The sequence below is a fragment of the Globicephala melas genome, chromosome 18 (genome assembly GCF_963455315.2).
Source record: "Globicephala melas chromosome 18, mGloMel1.2, whole genome shotgun sequence".
Lineage (NCBI taxonomy): Eukaryota > Metazoa > Chordata > Mammalia > Artiodactyla > Delphinidae > Globicephala > Globicephala melas.
The window spans coordinates 33,598,072-33,619,559 of NC_083331.1; the positions used below are offsets into that span (position 1 = coordinate 33,598,072).

The 21,488-nt window shown below is 35.8% G+C and overlaps 1 protein-coding gene across 1 annotated transcript in view; it reads right to left on the reverse strand.

The window, feature by feature from the left end:
- Window positions 1-526: 526 nt before the first annotated feature.
- Window positions 527-21,488, reverse strand: part of PCDH20 (protocadherin 20) — an 84,831-nt gene continuing 63,869 nt past the window's right edge. The window contains exon 3 of the transcript XR_009559840.1: window positions 527-590. The gene's annotated coding sequence lies outside the window, so the exon portion shown is untranslated. The remainder of the gene's footprint in view (window positions 591-21,488) is intronic.

Genomic DNA, 21,488 nt, shown 5'->3' on the forward strand with positions numbered 1-21,488 from the left:
AGCCAGATTGTCTCTGCACACTGGTGGATATAGGCACAGGCGAAAGTCAGCTCCAGAGATTAGGGTATGTGTCTCAAGGCAACACAGGCATAATCTTTACTGCTACATCATTCACTTTTTTTTGTTGTGCTGTTTTGAAATCAATCTACATGATCTCAGCGTTCTCAAAATGGAGTCAAAAGTAGTGGTTCAGAGTGTATTCTTTGAATCTGGACAGCTTCGAGTTTTTATCTTCATTTGTTTACATGGAAAAATTGCTTCACCTTCCTCAAGTTTCATTTTCTCATCTGTAAAGTAGGTTTGTAAAATAGCTGACATAGATGCTGTTAAAGTATAATACAATGTATATAAATTGTGTGGCACTTCATAGTCTCTGGAGACTCTCCAACAACAAATATAACCAGGCTGTTTTTGCCTCCAGTCACATTTTTTTTCTGCTTTATTATGTTGCTTGTTACCTTGGTAGTTGAAGGGGCATATCATGGAACAATGGTCAAAGGATCAGAGGACATGAATTCTAATCCAGGAGGGTTTCTTCTTCTTTAACCTTGGGTGAGAGACTTCACCTCTCCCATCCTCCATTTTCTCACCTATAAAATGATAAATAATAACATCTATTCAACCTAGTTCATAGGATCTACTTATAGTGTGTTTGAAAGTATTTTAAAAATGATAGTGTTAAATGACATACATCTTGTGCTACAGATGTATTAAATACCAAACAGAACTAGATGTATGTCAGGATTTTAGGATTCTGAATTTTTGGCATAGCCTTCATTTTTAGCTTCTTGACTGAGTGAGCTCTTGTGATGGGCCATCAAACATGAGGGACAAGAAAGTAAACTCCTTGCCACGCTGTGGCTTGAGATAGGGTAAAAAGAGATGAGCCTGTGCACTCATGGAATTGTACTAATTCATTCATTTCCTGGTCTAATAGCTTGGATGACTAAATTTAAACTGAAGAGACCAACAAAAAGGAGTGAAAAACTGGATATCCACCTCTTGTTTGCTTACTTCTGTTGTTAAATGAATTTATCTTACTTCACTTCTAAAAGCGTCTGTCAGAATCCTAAATATTGCTACAACATTTTAAATAAAGTTCATATAATGTTCTGAAGAAAAATTAGAAAAAAATTGTGTGGCACTGGTGAACAGTCACTAAATGGAAGATTTTATTAACATGACATATCCTAGAAATACATTTTTCCAGTTTATGAAAACCAGGGGATACTTTATAAAGCCTGAAATATGTACATTTAAAAACAAATGTAAGACAATGATATTTCACATGCTAGGTGGAATAAGCTAAAAATGTGATTCCCCAAAATTGAGTATATTTCACAGAGAAGAGGTTCATAATGGTATACCAAAAACAAACAAAAAAGATTCCATGTCTCCATACTTAAATATTATTAAAATATTAAAATATCATGGTCTTCTGGTGTACATCCTTTATATAGCACCATATAATAGAGAACATACCAGACTCTCCTTTTATATTTTTATAAATATTAATATGATCAAATATAGGATTATCCAACAATTAACACTGCTTAAATGAAGAAGTTAAAGTCATTCCACTTCTTGTCATTTTTCCCCACTTCCACTCTCAATAATCACTCTGGATAGATTTTGATAAACATTTATATTAATCAAATTTTTTGAATGTAGCTTTAAAGACCCTACACTGAATTATTATTTGAACACAAATGCTTTCCTCTCATGACACAGATGCTAAAATGTGAGTATTGAGGTTTCAGGTATGGCATTGAAATTTGTTAAGATTTAAATAAATGTTTTCATTTCTGTAACAGTTATGGCTTCCCACTGAAAGTATGAAGGCACTTGGGGATTCAGGCTGCCACAGTTCGTAAACTACTCAAGTGCTGTGGCCGTCTTCTGAATTACAGTGTTATGGTCATTTGCTGATCATCTATTATGCCATATGTCAAAACCTTCCATTTTTAGGATTTGAGTACATAATTGAAATTGTGTGTTGGTGTTATATTGTTAGAAATATGCATCTATAAGTTATTCCCTCTTGCAGAATTTAGAGAGAATTTATTAGTATACTTCTCACTAAATTGATGAATTCATAAACACAGATTACATAAATATCATTTTTAAAGCTGTGAATTTTTTTAGTACAGCTTCTGCAACTCATTTTTATCATCTGATTTTAAGGAAATGTCTTTTTTTTCAAGGGTTAAATAACTGAACTGTGAAATTAGTTGTTGTTGACTATATAGATCAGATATAAGCAAGTCTTCCTTACAACTTCAGTGAGGCAAGCTGCTGGGTGATGCCTAGTGGAAAGCAGTAAATTAAAATGAGTTGATGGAAGTGCCTTTTATGCAACTCATAATTAACCCTTGGAACACTGCCATAATATTTTATGAAGGCAAATAACTTAGCAAGATTCAACAAGAAATTAGATACTATGTCTGAATCAGAATGTCACTTGCAGTTAACCTACCTCTAGTGAAAATTACAGAAGTTATCAATAATTATGCTTATATTTTAAATGATCACAAACTGAGGCCAAAGGAATAATGTTCTCTGCAATATAGCATCCAAACTGAGCTAAGTATTTTAGAGGTTGGATAGATTGTGGTCTCACCAAGTTTTTATTTCTCACAAATTTATTCTTCTGAAGTATATGAAGTGTTATTAAAAAATACCAGGTTAAGTACTGTGTATTTTTTTTTCTTTCTGGAAATAAATATTAGATTTTTCTTTTACCTTCTCATTCTTACATTCATTCGTATTTTTTATTCCAATGCTAATTCACTGTGCCCTTCAGCTCTGGATAGTGAAGACAATTAATAGAGAGGATTAAAAGATTCCCTGACTTGTTATCAGTGTTGAATTGAGTGTTCACCACATCATCATCTCAGACATTAAATTAAGCAGTGTACAGGAGACTTTTTTTATTTGTCCAGGTAGGTCTATTATGGTGAACATTTACACACTATCTTTTCTCAAGAGGTTAAACTGCTGTGGGAGAATGAGCTATGAAAGAGCTCCACAAAATAAAGTAGGTCATGATTGTTTTAAAGGATTAAATGAAATCAGAATTTACAACATTTTTAAATTAGATATTACTTTGAGATATAGGTATGAAGAAAATCTGATCATTTTCTATTATCCAAAAACTAAAAGAAAGTTTGGACTGACTAGCTGTTTTCCTGCCAACCCAAATCTTTCCTAGTGGTATTGGTTCTTGTTTTCAATATTTTTATATTTATTTCAGCATGTGACTTGCTGTGTGATTTTACTTATGACGAGAAAGAGAAGGTGATAGTACAGAAAAACGCAAAACATAGTATGAAAGTGCCAAAGTGAGAAACTGTGAGTTTGTATCATTTAAATACCCTGTCTCCAGTTTGGAATCTGTTCCACCTGGATCATCTTGGACATTTTTTTTCCCATTAGTCAGGGAAAATATCTTATTTTTAGTTATTATTAAGTTTATCATTGTTTATCCTCCTTAATGGAATTAACTGTGAAAAAGCAAGATTTTTTTTGTTGTTGGAATAAATTTGGTGTCAAAGTATGAACAAATTATATCAACAACACTTTTTAAAAACTAGTATTTGGAAGAGTAGTTTTTGCTGAAATTAGGCTACTTTTTTCTGTGATGTTTGTCTGAAGACTTCTGTTCATAGCATATAACATAAGACTGCTCTGGGTAAACTAATAGAGAGTGAAACTTCCTTTAAGACGTAAGTTAGATGATTGTAATAATAACTTTGAATATTGTACAGAACAATCCTTACTGGTTTTACTTTGGCTAGAATAGCACAAATTATTACGAAACCAAACTTGGATCTGCTTGCTTGATGTGCAGGAAAGCCAATCTACTGATACCAGTTTGTGGTGAAGGAAAACACAACGTTTATTGCAGGGCACCAAGCAAGGGCAGCTCATGTTCAAAAGACCTACACTCTCCGATGGCTTTTAGGGAAGGAGTTTTAAAGGCAACATTAGAGGTGAGTGTTTGCTGGGTCCATGATCAGCTCATGGACTTTCTTCTCATTGGTTGGTGGTGAGGTAAAAGGGTCATGTTTTAAAAATGTTAATAATCAACTTTCTGATTCCAACCAGTCTGGGTCTACATGCTCTACATGTCTGTGATCAGCATGTAGTCACTATCCTCCACCTGGATAAGAGTCTTCTTATTTTCTGCAGAACGACTCAAAGATCTGCTCAGATTATTATGTATATCCCTTGAGGAACTAGGACTCTTTTTTTTTTTTTTGCTGAACTATTGTTAAAGCTAGCATTATTTTTCTTGCTTAACTGCTCTTTGGAACTTAGGGAAGGCCTAGGAGACTAAAGCCTTTTTTCTACAAACAAGTAATGGAGGCCACAGAGAAGATTTGGCACCTAGGAAGGCCTCGCAAGGTCCTGTTCAGCTTCCAAATCTTCTCAATCATTACTATTCTGAAAGAGAGTACAGTTGTAATACTCTGTATTATAATATTCTGTGGTCCCACATTTAATATGCAAAGTTATTAATATTAATACTTTTTATGCATAACTTATTTGAAAGTTTTGTTTCTAACGTGTTCCAGCGATCACAGCTATAGTGATATCTACTTTCTGGTAACATACCTTATTATGAGCTGAAATTCTAGTTACCTTGTTTTCATGAAAAACTGCACTGACATATTATAAATATATTAATACATATATAATATAAATGTATTGATGCAGAAACTATCAACAGTTGTATTTTTCTTCATTATAAATTTTCAATTTAGAAAAAAAAACCTGCCATTTTTTCCCCAGGTAGGAGAGCAATTATTGGCAATTTGGGGTATGCAAATGCTTTAGTATTATAGAATAGCAATACTTACTAAAAGGACCGGGTGGTCTCAGAATTTTCATATAGACGTAACAAGTTTACTGTTAACTGCATTTTTTTCTTTTTTATTGCTATTTGGAAATTATGTGGTGTGTAGAGTTTTTAAGTTAAAAAATAAAAGGCCAGGACAGTTGTAGTATAAATGTCTAACAGTTTTTGGTTTTATTTTAAATTGTAATGCAAGTGCTTGACTTAAGCTTTTGATCACCAAGGCCTCTGCTGATGGCTATCCTAAACAAAACCTTGCCAGCTGCAAGTAGAGAGCCAGACTACCTCCCCTGCTAACCACCCCAGCAGCCCCCACCAAGTTTCCTGTGTTTTAGAGATATTTGGTATCTGGTTGACTTAATAACAGACCTTTTGACCACTTGTTTTTCCCTTCTCACACTCTAATTCCTGCTCTTATGCTTTAAATTCACCAATAAGGTGTGAACCTGAGAAAACTTAGGCCCCCACCCTTGACCCTAATAAAATCAGAAGCCCAGACCTACTCTCCCACCTCCCCACACCCCCACCTCCCCCACTTCCCAACCTCTGCCTCACTACCCTCCCCCACTTCTCTCCGAGGACCTATTTGTGCTGTGTACCATCCAGGGCTTGTGAGTAATAAACATTGTCTTTCAAAGTCTCCTGATAGTTATTTCTAAGGGCATCTTGCAATCATAGTAAGAACAACAAGGGCTAGTCCAGCCACAGCATGGGTTTTGAAAGGGGAGATATCTGTGGGGAGCTTGGTGGGCCCAGATGAGTGTCCGCATGCATTTCTAGCCATAGCATTGCTATTGATAGGCACAAAACAACAGGATTTTTCTTTACAAGTCTTGCTTATAGAGCATACTAGATAAAGGAAAGGTAGGAGGGCAGGGAGTGAAAGAAAGCTTGACATTATGGGGAATAGCTATTTATGCTAGCGTAAAACAAAGAATTTTGCTCACTATACTATAAGAATTAAGTCACTAGCCCCTGCAGTTGATGACTGACAGTGTACTGAAAGGGTTTTAGAGAAAAACAGGATGAGGCACACTGTGCTTTGGAAAAACTGGCCTCTTACTAAGTTTGAGGTATATTTCAGGAAGAATTTTAATACACCCAGATTCTTACAACTTCCTATCCATGGAAAAGTATTAAAATCATTAACTGAGATACCTGTTATTTGTGACTAGAAGTGACATTTTACCAAAATGTATGTTTGACTGCACGTATTCCCTGGCCAAAAATCATATATATATACTGGTTTTTCCCCCTGCCTGTTCTGAGCAGTTCCTCAGAGCTATCTGGGAGGCTGTTTCCCAGGCTATAGTCCTCAGTAAGATCCTGAATAAAACTTAAACTCACAGCTCTTGCACTGTGTGGTTTTCTTTGAATTGACACTAGGTATTTTATATTCACAAGTTTTTGTACATTTAAGGTTCAGACAAACTGTTGAAAGTTAGCCTCACTTAATTCACCTGAAAAATTGAGATATTGTGGTGTATCTTAAGTTATAGGGAGGAATTTTCTGATGTACACAGAGAAATGATCTTTTCTCTGGTGGTGCCCCTAGTGGTTTAGAATACATCCTATGGTGTCATATTCACTGAGCTTACTGAATCCTAGTTTTGCCTAAAATCCTATTATAGTAATTACCAGAGCTAGAAGTCAATCCAGAGCTTTCACTTTCACTTTTCTCTCTTTCCTCTGTTTTTATATTTTACAGTATGAAAATATTTCAAAACAAACTAAAATATTTAAAAAATGATGAAACCTGGTGTAACTGTCAATATTCTGTAAATTCTAACGTTGCTTCATCCGTTTTGAGTATTTTATAAGAATTTTATAATTCTTTGGATTCAATTGCTTATGCCTCCTTTATACCCCATTTCTACAAAGACACTACATCTCATTCCCTCGTTTGCTCCCTAAAACAAACAAGCACTCTCCAGCTTGTGTGGATCTTTCCCATTCATGTTTTTAAAAATTTACCATATGTGTATGTATTCAAAAATAATATAAAGGTATTGTTTTGTGTGTTTTAAAATTTTGTATAAATGGTATTGTGCCGTTTGTGTCATTCTGCAGATTGCTTTTGGCTTCAATATTGTAGGTTTGAAATTTACTTATGGTGGACTATTAAGATATAGTTGGTTTATTTTAGCTGTTCAAGAACATAACCTGTGTGACTACATTCATTCCCCCACTAACACTTGTTTCCAACTTTCTCTATTACAAAAAATGCAGCAATGAACAGCTTTATTTATATCTACTTGTGCAAAAATGTAAGAGTTTCTCAAGAGCTTATATTTAGAAGTAGAATTACTGATTAATAGAATATGTACCTTTTCAACTGTATTGATACTGTAACAAATTACTGCAAAATGGGGCTTCCCTGGTGGCGCAGTGGTTGAGAGTCCGCCTGCTGATGCAGGGGACGCGGGCTCGTGCCCTGGTCCGGGAAGATCCCACATGCCGCGAAGCGGCTAGGCCCATGAGCCATGGCCGCTGAGCCTGCGCGTCTGGAGCCTGTGCTCCGCAACAGGAGAGGCCACAACAGTGAGAGGCCCGCATATCGAAAAAAAAAATAGATAAATAAATAAATAAATAACTTCAAAATGAGTGGCTTAAAACAACATATATTTATTTTCTTACAGTTCTGTAAATCATAAGCCTGACACAGGTCTCACTGAGTTGAAATCAGTATGTTACTTTAACAGCGCTTCATTTCTTTCAGGAGCCTGTAATGAGTATCTGTTTCCTAGCCTTTCCTAGTTCTAGAGGCTGCCCACATTCTTTGGCTTATGGCTCCCTTCTGCATCTTCAAAGCCAGCTACGATAAGTCTATTCCTTCTCACATCTCATCACTCTGACCTCTTCCATAATCATATCTCCCTCTGACGACAGCTGGGAAACTTTATCCACATTTAAGGACTCATATTATTACATTGGGTCCAGCCAGATAATACAGAGTAATTTACCTATTTTAAGATCAGCTGATTAGCAACCCTAATTATATCTGCAACTTTAATCCCCTTTTGCATGTAACCTAACAAGTTATGAGGATTAAGAAACTGACATCTTTTGTATCATTGTTCTGCCTGTCACATCAACTTTATGCATTACTGTGTAAGAGTTTTCAAAATGTTTTTGCCAATTATATTCCCATAAAGAGGGAATGAAAGTTTCCTTTTTTCTCCTTTTGGTCAACACCAAATGTTGTTGGGCATTCATATTAATGCCAGTCTGAATCTATCATTGTTGATTTCATTTTTATTTTCTCAATGAGTAATGAAATTAAACTTCTTATGATATGTTTATTATTTTACCTTCCTCTTTTGATAAGTGCTTTTACATGTATTGTTCCTTTTGCTAATTGAATTGCTTTTTGTTTTCATATTATTTTTAGGAGTTATTTATGTTATCTATTAATTCTTGGTTATCCTTTAATTCTTATGTTGTCTATGAATTGTGTTAATAATATTAATTCTATCAATAGAATTAGAATTAATTCTATTAATACTATCTATTATTCTTATGTTATCTATTAATTCTCTCAGTCTGTTGCTTTATTTTAAAAAATTCATTTACCCAATTTTTGTATGAGAATTAAAGTTTCAATGCAAAAATATATATCAATTTTTTTATAATTTGTGTATGTTATACCTTACTAAAGAGATCATTCCTAATCTGAAGTTAAAGATCTTGGCCTGGGCTTCCCTGGTGGAGCAGTGGTTGAGAGTCCGCCTGCCGATGCAGGGGACACGGGTTCATACCCTGGTCCGGGAAGATCCCACATGCCACAGAGCAGCTAGGCCCATGAGCCATGGCCGCTGAGCCTGTGCATCCGGAGCCTGTGCTCCGCAACGTGAGAAGCCACAACAGTGAGAGGCTTGCATAGTGCAAAAAAAAAAAAAAGATATTGGTCTATATTTCTTTTACACTTTTACAATTTTTTTCTTTAGTAAATTTACATTTTTAATCTACCTGGAATATTCAATGTGTTATAAGCCAGAGATCCAATTTGATTTTATTTTCCATATGGATAACAATTGTTTCAATTCCATGTATTGAATTTTCCTGATTCCTTTCCTTCTTCTCAAAGCCTGCCATTACAACTTGTGGGTGTCCTGATTTCTATTCAGGATATAATGCTCTAACTCCTTATCTGCAGCTTATACTACAACATTACCTTTACAAACCTTTTATGAATGGTGATCTGCTGTGTCTTTTTTTTTTTTTTAACATCTTTATTGGAGTATAATTACTTTACAATGTTGTGTTAGTTTCTGCTTTAAAACAAAGTGAATTAGCTATACATATATCTCAATATCTCCTCCCTCTTGTGTCTCCCTCCCATCCTCCCAATCCCACCCTTCTAGGTGGTCACAAAGCACCGAGCTGATCTCCCTGTGCTATGTGGCTGCTTCCCACTAGCTATCTATTTTACATTTGGTAGTATATATAAGTTCATGCCACTCCCTCACTTCACCCCAGCTTACCCTTCCCCCTCCCTGTGTCCTCAAGTCCATTCTCTACATCTATATCTTTATTCCTATCCTGCGCCTAGGTTCTTCAGAACCATTTTTTTTTCTTTTAGAGTCCATATATATGTGTTAGCATATGGTATTTGTTTTTAATTTTCTAACTTACTTTGCTCTGTATGACAGATTCTAGGTTCATCCACATCAATAAAAATAACTCAATTTTTCTTCTTTTTATGGATGAGTAATATTCCATTATATATATATGTGTAACATCTTCTTTATCCATTTTATCAATTCATCTGTCGATGGACATTTATGCTGCTTCCATGTCCTGGCTATTGTAAATAGATCTGCAATGAACATTGTGGCACATGATTCTTTTTGAATTTTGGTTTTCTCAGGTTATATGCCCAGTAGTGGGATTGCTGGGTCATATGGTAGTTCTATTTGTAGTTTTTTAAGGAACCTCCATACTGTTCTCCATAGTGGTTATATCAATTTACATTCCCACCAATAGGGCAAAAGGGTTCCCTTTTTTCCAAACCTTCTCCAGCATTTATTGTTTGTAGATTTTTTGATGATGTCCATTCTGACTGGTGTGAGGTGTTACCTCATTGTAGTTTTGATTTGCGTTTCTCTAATGATTAGTGATGTTGAGCATTCTTTCATGTGTTTATTGGCAATCTGTATATCTTCTTTGGAAAAATGTCTATTTAGGTCTTCAACCCATTTTTGGATTAGTCTTTTTGTGTTTTTGATATTGAGCTGCATGAGCTGCTTGTAATCCTTTGTCAGTTGCTTCATTTGTAAATATTTTCTCCCATTATGAGGGTTGTCTTTTCATTTTGTTTATGGTTTCCTTTGCTGTGCAAAAGCTTTTAAGTTTCATTAGGTCCCATTTGTTTATTTGTGTATTTATTTCCAATTCTCTAGGAGGGTCAAAAAGGATCTTGCTGTGATTTATGTCATAGAGTGTTCTGCCTATGTTTTCCTCTAAGAGTATTATAGTGTCTGTCCTTACATTTAGGTCTTTAATCCATTTTGAGTTTATTTTTGTGTATGGTGTTAAAGATTGTTCTGATTTCATTCTTTTACATGCAGCTGTCCAGTTTTCCTAGCACCACTTATTGAAGAGGCTGTCTTTTCTCCAGTGTATATTCTTGCTTCCTTTATCAAAAATAAGGTCACAATAAGTGTGTGGGTTTATCTCTGGGCTTTCTATCCTGTTCCATTGATCTATATTTCTGTTTTTGTTCCAGTACCTTACTATCTTGATTACTGTATCTTTGTAGTATAGTCTTAAGTCCAGGAGCCTGTTTCCTCCAGCTCCATTTTTCTTTCTCAAGATTGCTTTGGTTATTCGGGGTCTTTTGTGTTTTCATACAAATTGTGAAATTTTTTGTTCTACTTTTATGAAAAATGCCATTGGTAGTTTGATAGGGATTGCAATGAATGTAGTTTGGGTCGTATAGTCATTTTCACACTGTTGATTCTTCCAATCCTAAAACATGGTATATGTCTCCATCTGTTTGTATCATCTTTAATTTCTTTCATCAGTGTCTTATAGTTTTCTGTATACAGGTTTTTTGTCTCCTTAGGTAGGTTTATTCCCAGATATTTTATTCTTTGTGTTTCAATGGTAAATGGGAATGTTTCCTTAATTTCCCTTCAGATTGTTCATCATTAGTGTTAGGAATGCAAGAGATTTCTGTGCATTAATTTTTTATCCTGCTACTTTACCAAATTCATTGATTAGCTCTAGTAGTTTTCTGGTAGCTCCTTTATGATTCTCTATGTATAGTATCATGTCATCTGCAAACAGTGATGGCTTTATTTATTCTTTTCTGATTTGGATTCCTTTTATTTCTTTTTCTTACCTGATTTCTCTGATTAAACTTCCAAAACTATGTTGAATAATAGTAATGAGAGTGGACAACCTTGTCTTGTTCTGAATCGTAGTGGAAATGCTTTCAGTTTTTCACCATTGAGAATGATGTTGGCTGTGGGTTTGTCATATATGCCCTTTATTATGTTGAGGTAAGTTCCCTCTGTGCCTACTTTCTGGAGGGTTTTAATCTTAAATTTGTGTTGAATTTTGTCAAAAGCTTCTTCTGCATCTTTTGAGATGATCATATGGTTTTTCTCCTTCAATTTGTTAATATGATGTATCACACTAAATGATTTGCGTATATTGAGGAATCCTTGCATTCCTGGGATAAACCCAACTTGATCATGGTGTTTGATCCTTTTAATGTGCTGCTGGATTCTGTATGCTAGTATTTTGTTGAGGATTATTGCATCTATGTCCATCAGTGATATTGGCCTGTAGTTTTCTCTCTTTGTGAAATCTTTGTCTGGTTTTGGTTTCAGCGTGATGTGGCCTTGTAGAATGAGCTTGGGAGTCTTCCTCCCTCTGGTATATTTTGGAAGAGTTTGAGAAAGATAGGTGTTAATTCTTCTCTAAATGTTTGATAGAATTTGCCCGTGAAGCCGTCTGGTCCTGGGCTTCTGTTTGTTGGAAGATTTTTAATCACAGTCTCAATTTCACAGCTTGTGTTTCATCTGTTTATATTTTCTATTTCTTATTGGTTCAGTCTTGGAGTGTTGTGCTTTTCTAAGAATTTGTCCTTTTCTTCCAGGTTGTCCAATTTATTGGCATATAGTTGCTTGTAGTAATCTCTCATGATCCTTTGTATTTTTGCACTGTAGTTGTTACTTCTTTTTCATATCTAATTCTATTGGTTTGAGTCTTCTCCTTTTTTTTCTTGATGAGCCTGGCTAATGGTTTATCAATTTTGTTTATCTTCTCCAAGAACCAGCTGCTAGTTGAATTGATCTTTGCTATTTTTCCTTCATTTCTTTTTCATTTATTTCTGATCTGATATTTATGATATCTTTCCTTCTGCTAACTTAAGGGTTTTTTTGTTTTTGTTTCTCTAATTCCTTTAGGTGTACTGTTTGATTGTTTATTTGAGATGTTTCTTGTTTCTTGAGGTAGGAGTGTATTGCTATAAACTTCCCTCTTAGAACTGTTTTTGCTGCATCTCATAGGTTTTGGGTTTTCATGTTTTCATTGTCATTTGTTTCTAGTTATTTTTTGATTTTCTGTTTGATTTCTTCTGTGATTCCTTGGTTATTAAGTAATATATTGTTTAGCCTGCATGTGTTTCTATATTTTAGAGATTTTTCCCCTGTAATTGATATCTATTCTCATAGCATTGTGGTGGAAAATATATTTGATATGATTTCTATTTTCTTAAATTTATCAAGGCTTGATTTGTGACTCCAGGTATGATCTATCCTGGAGAATGTTCCATGAGCACTTGAGGAGAAAGTATATTCTGTTGTTTTTGGATGGAATGTCCTATAAATATCAATTAAGTCCATCTTGTTTAATATGTCATTTAAAGCTTGTGTTTCCTTATTTATTTTCATTTTGGTTGATCTGTCCATTGATGAAAATAGGGTGTTAAAGTCCCCTACCATGATTGTGTTACTTTCGATTTCCCCTTTTATGGCTGTTAGCATTTGCCTTATGTATAAAGGTGCTCATATGTTGGGTGCATAAATATTTACAATTGTTATTTCTTCTTCTTGGATTGATCCCTTGATCATTATGTAGTGTCCTTCCTTGTCTCTTGTAACATTCTTTATTTTAAAGTCTATTTTATCTGATTTGAGTATTGCTACTCTAGCTTTCTTTTGATTTCCATTTGCTTGGAATATCTTTTTCCATCCCCTCACTTTTAGTCTGCATATGTCCCTAAGTCTGAAGTGGGTCTCTTGTAGACAGTATATATACAGGTCTTGTTTTTGTATCCATTCAGCCTATGTTTTGGCTGGAGCATTTAACCCATTTACATTTAAGGTAATTATTGAATTGTATGTTCCTATGACCATTTTCTTAATTGTTTTGCGTTTGTTTTTGTCAGTCTTTTCCTTCTCTTGTGTTTCCTGCCTAGAGAAGTTCTGTTAGCTTTTGTTGTAAAGCTGGTTTGGTGGTGCTGAATTCTCTTAGCTTTTGCTTGTCTGTAAAGGTTTTAATTTCTCCATCGAATATGAATGAGATCCTTGCTGGGTAAAGTAATCTTCATTGTAGGTTTTTCCCTTTAATCACTTTAAATATGTCCTGTCACTCTCTTCTGGCTTGCAGAGTTTCTGATGAAAGATCAGCTGTTAACCTTATGGGGATTCCCTTCTATGTTTTTTGTGGTTTTTCCCTTGCTGCTTTTAATATTTTTTCTTTGTATTTAATTTTTGATTGTTTTAGTAGTATGTGTCTTGGCGTGTTTTTCCTTGGAGTTATCCTATATGGGACTCTCTGTGCTTCCTGGACTTGATTGACTATTTCCTTTCCCATATTAGGGAAGTTTTCAACTATAATCTCTTGAAATATTTTCTTAGTCCATTTCTTTTTCTCTTCTTCTTCTGGGACCCCTATAATTTGAATGTTGGTGCATTTAAAGTTGTCCAGAGTTCTCTGTGACTGTTCTCAATTAGTTTCATTCTCTTTTCTTTTTCTGCTGTGCAGTAGTTATTTCCACTATTTTATCTTCCAGGTCACTTATCCATTCTTCTTCTTCAGTTATTCTGCTATTGATTCCTTTTAGAGAATTTTAAATTTCATTTATTTTGTTTTTCATCATTGTTTGTTTGCTCTTTAGTTCTTCTAGGTCCTTGTTAAACGTTTCTTGTATTTTCTACGTTCTATATCCAAGATTTTGGATCATCTTTACTATCATTACTCTGAATTTTTTTCAGGTAGGCTGCCTATTTCCTCTTCATTTGTTTGGTCTTGTGAGTTTTCACGTTGTTCCTTCATCTGCTGTGTGTTTCTCTGTTTTCTCATTTTGCTTAGCTTACTGTGTGTTGGGACCTCCTTTCACAGGCTGCAGGTTTGTAGTTCCTATTTTTTTTTGGCTGTCTGCCCCCAATGGCTAAGTTTGGTTCAGTGGGTTGTGTAGGCTTCCTGCTGGAGGTGACTGTTGCCTGTGTTTTGGTGGATGGGGCTGGATCTTGTCTTTCTGGTGGGCACGATCATGTCCGGCAGTGTGTTTTGGGCTGTCTGTGACCTTATAATGATTTTAGGCAGCCTCTGTGCTAATGAGTGGGGTTGTGTTCCTGTCTTGCTAATTGTTTGGCATAGAGTGTCCAGCACTGTATCTTGCTGGTCATTGAATGAAGCTGGGTCTTGGTGTTGAGATCGAGATCTCTGGGAGATATTTGCCATTTGATATTACATGGAGCTGGGATGTCTCTGGTGGACCAATGTCCTGAACTTGGCTCTCCCACCTCTGAGGCATAGGCCTGACACTCAGCCAGAACACTAAGACCCTGTCAGCCACATGGCTCAGAAGAAAAGGGAGAAGAAAGAAAGAAAGAAAGAAAGAAAGAAAGAAAGAAAGAAAGAAAGAAAGAAAGAAAGAAAGAAAGAAAGAAAGAAAGAAAGAAAGAAAGAAAGAAGAAAGAAAGAAGATAAATAAAATAAAGTTATTGAAATGAAAAATAATTATTAAAAACAAAATATTGAAAAGTAATAAAAAAAGAAAGAAAGAAGAGAGAAACCAATCCAAAAACAAATCCAGCAATGATAACAAGTGCTAAAAACTGTACTAAAAACAAACAAACAAACAAACTAAATGGACAGACATAACCCTAGGACAAATGTTAAAAGCAATGCTATACAGACAAAATCACCAGAAGAAGCATACACATACACACTCACAAAAAGAGAAAAAAGACAAATATATGTATATACATATATATATATATATATATATGAAGGAAGAGAGCAACCAAATCAAACAAATCTACCAATGATAATAAAATCTAAATACTAAACTAAGATAAACATAAAACCAGAAACAAATTAGATGTGGAAAGCAAACCCCTAGTCTACAGTTGCTCCCAAGCTCCACTGCCTCATTTTTAGGATGATTCATTGTCTATTCAGGTATTCCACAGATGCAGGGTACATCAAGTTGATTGTGGAGATTTAATCTGCTGCTCCTGAGGCTACTGGGAGAGATTTCCCTTTCTCTTTGTTCGCACAGCTCCTGGGGTTCAGCTTTGGATTTAGCCCAGTCTCTGAGTGTAGTTCACCTGAGGGCATCTGTTCCCTGCCCAGACAGGACCAGGTTAAAGTAGCAGCTGATTAGAAGGTTCTGGTTCACTCAGGCCAGGGGGAAGGTGGGGTATGGAATGTACGTTTAGTCTGCTACGGCAGAGGCCGACGTGACGTTGCAACAGCCTGAGGTGTGCCATGTGTTCTCCCAGGGAAGTTGTCCCTGGGTCACGAGACCCTGGCAGTGGTGGGTTGCTCAGGCTCCCGGGAGGGGAGGTGTGGATAGTGACCTGTGTTTGCAAACAGGCTTCTTGGTGGCTCCAGCAGCCAACTTAGCATCTCATGCCTGTCTGTAGTGTCCATGCTGATGGCAGCAGCTCACACACATCTCCGGAGTTTGTCCAGGTGGTGCTCTGAATCCCCTCTCCTCACGCACTCTGAAACAATTGTCTCTCACCTCTTAGGCAAGTCCAGACTTTTTCCCGGAGCCCCTCCCGGCTACTGTGGAACACTAGCCCTCTTCAGGCTGTGTTCATGCAGCCAATCCCAGTCCTCTCTCTGGGATCTGAACTCCGAAGTCAGAGCCTGACTTCCAAGCTCCCAGCCTCCATCTGCCCCAGGTGGGTGAGACAACAAGCCTCTCAGGCTGGTGAGTGCTGGTCTGCACCGATCCTCTACATGGGAACCTCTCCATTTTTCCCTCTGCACCTCTGTTGCTGTGCTATCCTCTATGGCTCCATAGCTTCCCCCCTGCCACACCCCGTATCCACCAGTGAAGGGGCTTCCTATTGTGTGGAAACTTTTCCTCCTTCACAGCTCCTCCCAGAGGTGCAGGTCCCATCCCTATTCTTTTGTTTCTCTTTTTCCTTTTTTCTTTTGCTCTACCCCGGTACGTGGGGTGTTTCTTGCCTTTTGGGAAGTCTGAGGTCTTCTGCCAGCATTCAGTGGTGTTCTGTAGGAGTTGTTCCACATGTAGATGTATTTCTGATGTATTTGTGGGGAGGAAGGTGATCTCCACATCTTATTCCTCCACCATCTTGAAGGTCTCTCCTGATCTGCTGTGTCTTAATCTGGGTTTGGGGTACACTGGTATATTACTTAGTTTTGCTGCAATATTAAATGATTCCCCCACTTTTTTTGTTTTCAACACATAAGTTTTATTTGTCAGTTTTGTTATATGTTGACTGCTTGTCAGCTGCTCCTCTGCTTCTGCCCCATATATCTTTTTACTTCTGAATCCAGGCTAAAGCATGGCTCTGAAAAGTTTCTTCTTGGATGTGGACTCTATCACATCCACTCACTTCCATTTGCCAAAACAAGTCACATGGCTAGACCCTATGTTAATGGGGCAGGAAAGTATACTCCTTCAATAGGAGACACTGCAAGTCACATCACGAAGAGCAAAGGACATAGGATTCTCTTTCAGGATGGGATAGTGAATTATTGGAAAAAATTATCTATCTACAAGAATGAGTATGATTTTAAATCACTTATATTTGTTAGTTGTACATGTTTTTGACACTTGCATATTTGATATATTTTACATTAAAAATAGTGAATTAGGGCTTCCCTGGTGGCACAGTGGTTGAGAGTCTGCCTGCCAAAGCAGGGGGAGGGGTTCGTGCCCCGGTCCGGGAAGGTCCCACATGCCATGGAGCAGCTGGGCCCGTGAGCCATGGCCGCTGAGCCTGCGCGTCTGGAGCCTGTGCTCCGCAACGGGAGAGGCCACAACAGTGAGAGGCTCGCGTACCGCAAAAAAAAAAAAAAATATATATATATATATATATATGTAGTGAATTAATAATCCTTACATCCTAGGTGAATTAATCTCCTGAATGCACAAAAAACAGATAGAAGGTGTGAAACAAGCCAAAAGGCAGGCAGATTACATTCATAAGATCCAATGGGGCTAATGGTGACATGGTGAAAGAAAGTTTAAAGAAAACATCAAGGATATTTTCTAGAAATAATGTTTAGTTGTACAGATTCAAGTTGCTCACAGAGTATCAACCAAGATGAATAAGCAACTAAGTAAAGAAGGATTTTCATATAAAGAAGGAATTGGCTGAATCTGTTATTAAGGTAGTATTAATAAAGCTTGGGATTTAAAACTTAAGATGTAACATGTTATATGCATCCATTTATGAGTCACTCTGAATTCATTTTTATACATTGTATCAGTTTCCTCTCCATTTTTCTTTAGGTCTTCACTTGCTGCTCCAAGCAAACTGAGCTTTTCATCATTTCCCTAAACAGCCATGCCCTTTCATTCCTGTCCATGCTCATCTCACTGCCTGGACTTTCCTTCATCTTTCACTGGGCAAATAGTTAACCACCCCCTCCTCTGTGCTTTATTGACCTTTATACTATTTTTGTTATAGCACCTATCACTCAAGGTGTGCTGTGTTTCTGTATTTTCACTTATCCTCTAGTATCTGTAAGAGTCTTATATACAAAAGCAACTTACAGAGTGTATGACTAGTGAGTGGATTGTGTCCCTCAACTTCTTAGTATTTTCTCCAGTCTTCCTGCTGAAACTTAACCCACCATTCACTGCAGCCCTTTTCAATGGTGGTATCATACCTTTCAGGTAGAGGTAACAGAGACCAATAGAAATTATTTGGGGGAAAATGGCACTTTAAAGGAACTTTTAGCCTAAAGTCAGAAATTCTGTTTTAAATGGTGGTGATCTGAGTGGCTATTACAGTCTACTTTTTCTCTACAAGAAATCAATCAAAATCCTTAATTAACTTAAAGAAAAATTAACTGGAAGGAAAATTAAGAGATGTGCATTCATTTTTATCATTGCTGTGAAAATTATTATTGCAATTACTTTAGGCATAAGCAACACAAATTATCACTTGGTTAATGGTAAAGACTTTACAGCAGATGTAAACTATTACATATAGGATGGATAAAAAACAAGGTCCTACTGTATAGTACAGGGAACTATATTCAATATACTGTGATAAACTATAATGGAAAACAATATGTAAAGAAGATATATATGTATAACTGAGTCACTTTGTTGTACAGCAGAAATTAAACACCCATTGTAAGTCAACTATACTTCAATAAAATTTTTAGAAGAGAATGTACAAATTGTGGTAAAACCTATAATCTTTCATTATAAAATATAAATTTGAACAATATTCTCTATGTTTTTTCCCTAGGGTGTGAATTCAGACCCTATTTTTATTAGGGTAAAAATAGAAGATGAGCTACAGAAGTGCTTTCATGATCTGCAAATGAGCAAAATATTGTGTTACAAATACCAGAGAGATACACAGTCATAACCACTGAAGGGATTTTTTATAATTCCCAATGAAAAAGAGTGCTGTACCAAGAGTGCCAATTCAATGCACTTTAGGATTATAAAATACCAAACAGATTATAGGATAAAGCAAGGTAGAAGGCAGCAGTATCACAGATTTTTTTCTAGATACCTAATTATTTAGCTGATTTATTTTAGGCATCCTCTTTAGAATGCTCAATATAATATGATTTGATTGAATTTGATAGTTGATTTTGAAGGCTGCTCCTATAAATCAAGTAGTTGAATGAACATCTGATATTGAGGATAGATAACTTAGGCTACTATATAATTGCATGTTTATGTGTTTGTTTTTGAAGAATTTAGAAAAAAATAAATATATTTATTTTTGTAGTAGTGGGAATGCTTGAAAATAAAACATACACAATTAAGCTCAGGGAGGAAAAGCATACCAGGGGTAGTAAAGGGAATGACAACATAAAGTAGCAAGACAATGTAAAACACGTTGGATGTATTACACCATATAAATTGACAAGAAGTGGTAAAACTCCTGTCTTACATGTAGTTTATAAAGTACTCGAATTCATAGATATATTAGAGAACATTTTTTACTTTAGTTTATTATTTCTTTTTTCTCTTATTTTATTAATGTACTAACTAATTTCTTTTCGGCTGCCCAATATCTAAACCAATTCGATTTCAGGAGAAATCTTACATGAATCTTTCTCAGAAGTGGAGTTCAGAAGTCTGTTTCTCCCAGGGTAGCAGAGTCAGTCATTCTGTCTCTTCAAATGATCCATAACTTGATGGTGCAAAGAATTGTGTGCTGGGGTCAACCCAAAGATTTGGGGCTATAAATTCCTATGACTTAAAAAATCAACAACAAAATTATTAAATGGGTAGGAATTGTAGTTATACTTAAGAGAATCAGTTAGCAGTCAACGTGGGGTTCCTCTCTGCAAACATCTATAAATGGTCTGAGATTTTACCTACTGGCAAGTTAACTAGTTAGCTTGTCAGAGTTTCATGGATGATGGTAGAAGATATAAGACTTCTGCACCAAAGAAAATGGACAGTTTGTTACCCAGAGCAACAGGGCAGCTTATTGCTCACAGCTATAGCAGAAGTCAAAGTATTAGCATTTTTGCACCAATTTCTTGAGCACTAGTTTCTACAGGGCAGTATGAAGAGTACTGTATGATACATGCACACTCAGTGAGATGCATAGCAGGATAAGGGCTTTGGGACTCTGAATCTTTTATGGGCACTGAGCATATCTGCTCTTTGCTCCAGAAGGAGGCACTATCCACCTCTATCTATTATGGTGGTTCACTGTACAAGCATTCTTGAATAAAGGGCAGTCAGTGCCTTGCTCATAGACCTACAAAAATTCAATAGACCCATAGAAAGTCTCTTGTCTCCCAGCACTTGTGGACCATGAGTCATTCCATGTTACAAGATCCATGCCTCAGAACTGTACTCTCAGGATATAACAAAAAAGAAAAATTTAATCTGGAATGTGTTTATGATTTTGTATTAATGCTACCATTCTTAAGTAGAAAACAATTATGTTACATAAAGAAAATAAAATTCCATTTACAGATCTGTTATCAGAATGAAAAATTATTTGTGAAGTTATTTGAGTATAAAGTTTTATACCTCTCAACAAAGATTATCACATATATAATTTAAAGTCATTCTATGGCTATTAAATCTTAAAGACAATGACAATTAAAGGGCAAATCTAACTTCAGTTTCAAAGACTAATCATTGGTTAACTTATGTTCTATGATTTAGTAAGAGGTTTTTAATTTTTTCAGTATGAAAATGTTCACTGGTGTTTAATACTAGGCTTATAACAAGTAAATGTACTTTTTGAAAATTAATTAAATTGTTTTTCACCACATTCATTGGACATCCTGTTTCACAATATGTCCCTTTGTTTTAAAAGCATGTACATAATTATTTCTTAAATTTCTTTTTTCCCCTACGTGATGTCATTTCCAGGCTTTTTTTTTCCATTTTCAGGAATGATAATGACAATGCCATTAGTACCAGATGTACAAGTGAGTCTGAAAGTACATAATCTAACCTTTTCTCTAATGTGATCAGCATGGGCTGCCAACTTTCATGGTGTAACATAACAGCTCTTCTGATAGCTTACTGCAATCAATCATTTGCACTTGCCTGATTCAGCAGTGCTGAATTGCTCTAATCCTTTCTCTCAAAGAGGACTAAATTGGTTGGTAATGTTTGTCTTACCCTACAGGGCTTTTGAGGTAACGCCATGAAATTGTGAATAAAGCAGAAAGACAATGCATGTGCAAATCTAACTTAAATAAATGTATGTTTAAAACTATTTTGACCCAAAATTAAATTTAGTGAGTTGGATATTAGAAATTTAGAATGAATGTCCTAGGCACCAAAGTTAAAAAAGAATATCTAATGTCATTTTATATGCTGTTAGGTTCCAATGTTAGTCTTACTAAACTCATGATAAAACTAATTACAGTAGAAAGTGTTTTCTAAGACCTAAAATTAAAGCAATGGTAGAAATATAGAATCAAAACTGCCATTTTATTTATCTTTACTTTTACTACTTCGGGAAAAATGTTTTTAAAGAACTGTAGATTTGAAAACTAAGGTATAAAGGTTTACCTGACATTTCTAACATCCATGATGGTATCAGAGTAGAGTTTTGGGTCAGTAACTGGTCAGAAAAAAAAAAAATATGGCATAAGCCCACTCCTAGAGGTAGGAGAAGATGAGAACTTCTTATAGCCAGCTCGCCTCAAGGGAGAAGTATATAAATATCATCGAACT